This window comes from Erythrolamprus reginae, chromosome 2 (assembly GCF_031021105.1).
Source record: "Erythrolamprus reginae isolate rEryReg1 chromosome 2, rEryReg1.hap1, whole genome shotgun sequence".
NCBI classification, from domain to species: Eukaryota; Metazoa; Chordata; class Lepidosauria; order Squamata; family Dipsadidae; genus Erythrolamprus; species Erythrolamprus reginae.
Window position 1 is genome coordinate 11,905,454 of NC_091951.1, and position 6,106 is coordinate 11,911,559.

Below are 6,106 nucleotides of genomic sequence, written 5' to 3' on the forward strand. Positions count from 1 at the left end.
CAATTAACTAATTGCATTAATTTGCAATTATTAAACCCATTGATTTGGCAGTAAACCCCACTGAACTCTGGAAGGCTTACTCTGGAAGGAGAAAGCGTGCACAAGCATTGCCTTGCAAAGGACAATTAGGAAAAAAAAAAGCAGCTGCGGTTGGAACGGAAAGAGCCGCAGGAAACACCCAGAACGGCTGCAGGACTCTTGGCCTCGAGCTCGGGGACTTTCCAACTCCTCCCACAGAAAGCACGTGATCCTCGATGGGAGCCAATGGGATCCGCCGATGGGCCGTTGCCTTTTCTGAGAAATCAAGTGATAAAAGAGAACCGTCGTTCTCGCAGTGGCCACGAGAGGCGCTGCCACGCCAGGAAACCCTCCCACAGACAGGGTGGGGTGGAAACTTTAGACTTGCAGCGACGCCGACCGAAGGTTGACTGATGGGTTGATTGAAGGGTCGTTTGAGGCAGATTTCTTTCCCTTGTTTAGGTGCAAAGAGCTTTGGCAGCTGTTAAGTCTCGGAATTCCCCAGCCGGAGGCTGTGCTGAGAGAGACGAACGGGATCAAAATCTCCCTTCCGATATTTTCCATGCCTAAAGTAGGCCTGAAGCCCGGGAACAAATGGCGGCCTCTCTCTCCCTCTGACGCCGCCCGCCTTCCTCCCTTCCCAGGCACTGGGCGCTTCCTTCGCAACAAGGGAGGGAGCGGCCTCTTGGCGGCCTTCACGCTTTTGCTCTCGGGTGGGACCAGACAGGAGTAACGGCTGTCAGGAAGCAAAGGGGGAAGGGAGAACAGATGGGCCAGAGAACGGGCAGGGCTTTACTCGTTGAGCAGCAGCACTGTGCTCCGGCCAGTAGTATGAATGATAAATGGATGAATGTTTTTTTTAATATTGGATTTTTAAACCTTGTACTTGTTTTTATTGTTGTACGTGGCCTTAGTCCGTCAGGAAGGGGCGGCTTATAAATCTAAATAAATAAACAACTTATTATTTTATTTATTAGATTTGTATGCCGCCCCTCTCCGTAGACTCGGGGCGGCTGACAGCAACATAAAGGGAGGAGGGGATAGGGAGAGGAGATGAAAATCGGAGAGAAGGAAGACTAGAAAGGATGAGACGAGGGGAAGAAGGGAGAGAAGGAAAGGAGGAGGACTAAAGAGGAACAAAGGAGGGGCAGGGGTGGAGAGGAGTGGAGAGAAAAGGAGGGGAGGAGGAGGGGAGAAAAAGGGAGGAGGAGGGGAGGGGAAGGAAGGGGTGGAGAGGAGAACTGGAGGGGAGGAGGGGGAGAGGAAGAATGGAAACAAAAGGAGGATGGGGAGAAGAGAGGAAAGATGAGAAGTGAAGGGGAGGAGGGGAGACAAGAGGAGGAGAGATGAGGTGGAGGGGAGGAGGGAATGGAGGGGAGATTATTTACAGGGAAGGTCTTCTGCGTCACACATCCCAGCATCACACAATTGGCCTTTTCCAGGTCCTGTCAGCAGAGCAATGTCGACTGGTGAGACTGTAGGGAAGGGCCTTCTTGGTGGCCACTCTGGTCCTCTGGAATCAACTCTCCCTAGAGATTTGCACTGCCCCCATCCTCCTGGCCTTTCAAAAGGCTTTAAAAACTTGGCTTTGCCAGTTGAGCAGTAACACTGTGCTCTGTCCAGTAGTATGAATGATAAATGGATGAATGTTTTTTTTAATATTGGAGTTTTAAACTATGTACAGTGATCCCCCCGAGTTTCGCGATCTCGATCTTTGCGAAACGCTATATCGCGATTTTTCCACCCGATGACGTCACTCCCTTCCTTTCTCATCTTTCTCTCTCTCTTTCTCTATCTTGCTTCTTCCTCTCTCACACTCTCTTCCTCCCTCTCATCTCTTTCTTTCCTTCTCTCTCTTCCTCTATCTCTCCCCCTCTTGCTCTCGAGTGGCAAGCGGAGCGGCCGGGCGGGCGGGTGAACGGGCAAGCGAGCAGCCGGGCGGGCGGGGTGAACGGGCAAGCCGGGCGGGCGAACGGGCAAGCGGGCGGGCGGGTGAACGGGCAAGCGAGCAGCCGGGCGGGCGGGTGAAAGGGCAAGCGGAGCGGGCGGGCGGGCGGAGCGGCCGGGCAAACGGGCAAGCGGAGCGGCCGGGCGGGCGGGTGAACGGGCAAGCGAGCAGCCGGGCGGGCGGGTGAACGGGCAAGCCGGGCGGGCGAACGGGCAAGCGGGCGGGCGGGTGAACGGGCAAGCGAGCAGCCGGGCGGGCGGGTGAAAGGGCAAGCGGAGCGGGCGGGCGGGCGGAGCGGCCGGGCAAACGGGCAAGCGGAGCGGGCGGGCGGGCGGGTGAACGGGCAAGCGGAGCGGCCGGGCGGGTGAACGGGCAAGCGAGCAGCCGGGCAGGCGGGTGAACGGGAAAGCGGCAAGCGATCTTGGGGTTTCCCCTTTGCCTGGGCGGCGGGAAGACCCAGGGAAAGTTCCTTCGGCCGCCCAACAGCTGATCTCCTCCGCAGCGCGGCAGCAGTGAGGAGCCGAAGATGGGGTTTCCCCGTTGCCTGGGCAACGGGGAAACCCCATCTTCAGCTCCTCGCTGCTGCAGCGCTGCAAAGCAGATCAGCTGTTGGGCGGCCGAAGGAACCTTCCCTGGGTCTTCCCTGCCGCCCACACGCAAACTCCACCATCTGCGCATGTGCGGCCATGAAAAAAAGGGCGCGCATGCGCAGATGGTGTTTTTACTTCCGCACCGCTATACAGTGGAACCTCGACATACGAGCAGCTCTACTTACGAGCTACTCGAGATAAGAGCTGGGAGGGGAGCGACATTTTTGTTCGCCTCCCGAGCTCACATTTGGGATACGAGCGCCAAGGAGCTGTCTCCTGAAGCCGAACGCTAACTTCCGCGTTTGGCTTCAGGGGACAGCTCCTTGGCGCTCGTATCCCGCGTGTTTTAAAAGGTTGCAGCCGGCCTGGGGGACTCGGGGGGGTCCTGGCAAGCCCCCCAGGCCGGCTGCAACCTTTTAAAACACGCGCGCCGCTTCGCAGCTGTCTCCTGAAGCCGAACGCTAACTTCCGCGTTCGGCTTCAGGAGACAGCTGCGAAGCGGCGCGGGTGTTTTAAAACGTGGCAGCCGGCCTGGGGGGCTCGGGGGGAAGCCCTCGTAAACTTTGAATGATCACTAAATGAAACTGTTGTCAGTTATGGTAAATAGTGATTATACCCATTTTACAGATGGGGGAACATAACATTTTAAGTGATGTTTACTTGTGTAATATTTATACTTCTGTCTAAAAAACCAAAGCAATCAGAATTTATTTATTATTATTATTATTTATTAGATTTGTATGCCGCCCCTCTCCGCAGACTTATTTATTTATTTATTCAGTCAGTCAGTCAGTCATTTATGCCCCCACAATCCAGGTCCTCATTTTTCCCACCTCGGAAGGATGAAAGGCTGAGTCAACCTTGAGCCGCTGATGAGATTTGAACTGCTTGACCTGCAGATCTAGCAGTCAGCTTGAGTGGCCTGCAGTACCGCATTCTATCCATTGCGCCGCCTCTGCTCACTCTTCTCCTAGGTCCCGCCAAACGACATTGTCTAGTTGACAGGACCTGGAGAAGGCTGACTCTGTGGGACCGAACTGGATGCTGGGATTCATGCGGTGGGAGGCAGTCCCGCAAGTAATCTGGTCTGATGCCATGTAGGGCTTTATAGATCATAACCAACACTTTGAATTGCATCCGGAAACCAATTGGCAGCCAATGCAGTCCGCGGAGTTCTGAAGAAACATGGCCATACCTTGGGAGGCCCATGACTGCTCGCGCAGCTGCATTCTGCACAATTTGTAGTTTCCAAACGCTCTTCAGAGATAGCCCCATGTAGAGAGCATTGGAGTAGTTGAACCTCAAGATGATAGGGCACGAGTGACTGAGTAGAGACTCCCTGACCTGATAGGGCCACAACTGTTGCACCAGGTGATCCTGGGCAAATGCCCCCCTCACCACAGCCGAAAGATGATGCTCCAGTGTCAGCTGTGGATTGAGGAGGATGCCCAAGTTGCGGACCTCTGAGGGGGTCAAAAGTCCCCCCCAGGGTAATGGACGGACAGATGGAGGTGTTCTTGGGAAGCAGAACCCACAGCCATTCCGTCTTATCGGAATTGAGTTTGAGCCTCTTAGGAATTGTTCAGTCTGCAATTGTTTACCTATTAATTTGGCAGTAAACACCACTGAACTTTGGAAGGCTTACTCTGGAGTAGACATGCACAAGCATTGCCTTGCAAAGGACAGTTAGAAAAAGAAGAAGCAGCGTTTGGAACAGAAAGAGCCGCAGGAAACACCCATGACGGCTACAGGACTCTTGGACTCGAGCGCAGGGACTTTCCAGCTCCTCCCTCAGATAACATGTTATTCCGCCCTATGAGACTAGCTAAAATGAATAAAAAGAGATCACCAAAATGTTGGAAATGTAAAGAAGTGCTGGGGTCCTACTATCATGTGGTGGGAATGCCCAAAAGCCCCAATACAGTATTCTGGTAGCTGATAAAACGCTGGCTGGATGAGGTACTAGTGCAAAACATGGAGTTGAATCCAGAGCTTTTCTTATTAGACATCAGCAAGGACAAATTCAACAAAGGAACCTATACTTCTTATTACAGATGTTGACAGCAGCAAGATTAGCATTTTCTCGGAAATGGAAAGATAAAGAGATACCTTCAGAAGAAGTAGTAATAATGAAGAGAGTATCCTGTGCTGAAATGGATAGATTGACATTAGAGCTCAAGCTAACAAAGTTCAAAGTCTACTGAGCTGTAGTGCTAACTACCATGTTGTATGCCAGTGAGATTTGGGCTGCATACAGGAGACACACTAGGCAACTGAACCACTTCCACATGACCTGCCTCCGTAGAATTCTGAGGATCCGGTGGCAGGATTAGGTGCCTGATATTGAGGTCCTCTCCAGAGCAGGCCTGCCATCAGTTCCCACCCTGCTGATGAAAGCCCAGACACGCTGGGCAGGCCATGTTGATAGGATGCCAGACCATCGCATCCCTAAAGAGCTCTTCCATGGTGAGCTGTCTCAAGGAAAGAGATCACATAGGGGATGAAGTGCTACAAAGACATGTTGAAAGCCTCCTTCAAGTCCCTTGATATCAAGACTACCTCCTGGGAAACCCTGGCACAAGATCAATCAACATGGTGCATGTTGATCCACCAAGGCTGCCAAACATCTGAGGCCAGAAGAACATTGAGAGCAGAAGAGAAGTGAGCACTCCGCAAAGCCAGGGCTACAAATGGTGCCCATAAATGTCTGCCCAACATGTGGCAGAACATTCCATGCCCGTATAGGCCTTACTAGCCACCTGCAGACTCACAGCATACAGCCCACAACCCATTAGAGGTCCTCCTCGAACAAGATGGAGCTTGTATTTGCAGAAGCTAGTCTGTTTGTGCCCAAGCAGCAAACCAGTCCAGCCAGCCCACCAACCCAACCAGCCAGCCAGCCAGCCACAGACCAGTAGAAATGCAGTTGAAGTCTTCAATGAAACACAGCAGCAGTAGGAAGTTGTGGAAAAATATATTTACTTCTTTATACTACTACTACTGTCTATACTATACATACAATAAACTAGTATCTTACTAATACCTTGCTACAACTATCTTAGTTCAATACCTCACAGGAACCAACTTGTACAGCATTTCAGCTTCTTCAAAGCATATTTCTCACAAACAGCTACAGCACACAACAGGCAGAGAGAACAGAGAAAAAGAACAGGGAGCTCTTGCCTAGCTATATGTAGACCTCATATACTTAGACTTCAGCAATGCTTTCGACAAATCGACCACTATCTCCTAATGAACAAATTAGAAAAAAGTGGAGTAGACTACAACACATGCAGATGGATCAATAGCTGGCTGACCAACCGCACCCAACGAGTTGTCTTCAGCGGTTCCAAATCCACATGGAAGAACGTAGGCAGTGGGGTACCACAGGGTTCAGTCCTGGACCCTGTGCTCTTCAACATTTTCATCAACGACTTGGACAAGGGAATAGAAGGGCAACTGGTCAAATTCGCAGACGACACCAAGCTGTCGGGGGTAGCCAATACCCTAGAAGACAGGCTCAAATTACAGAAAGACCTAGACAGAGTAA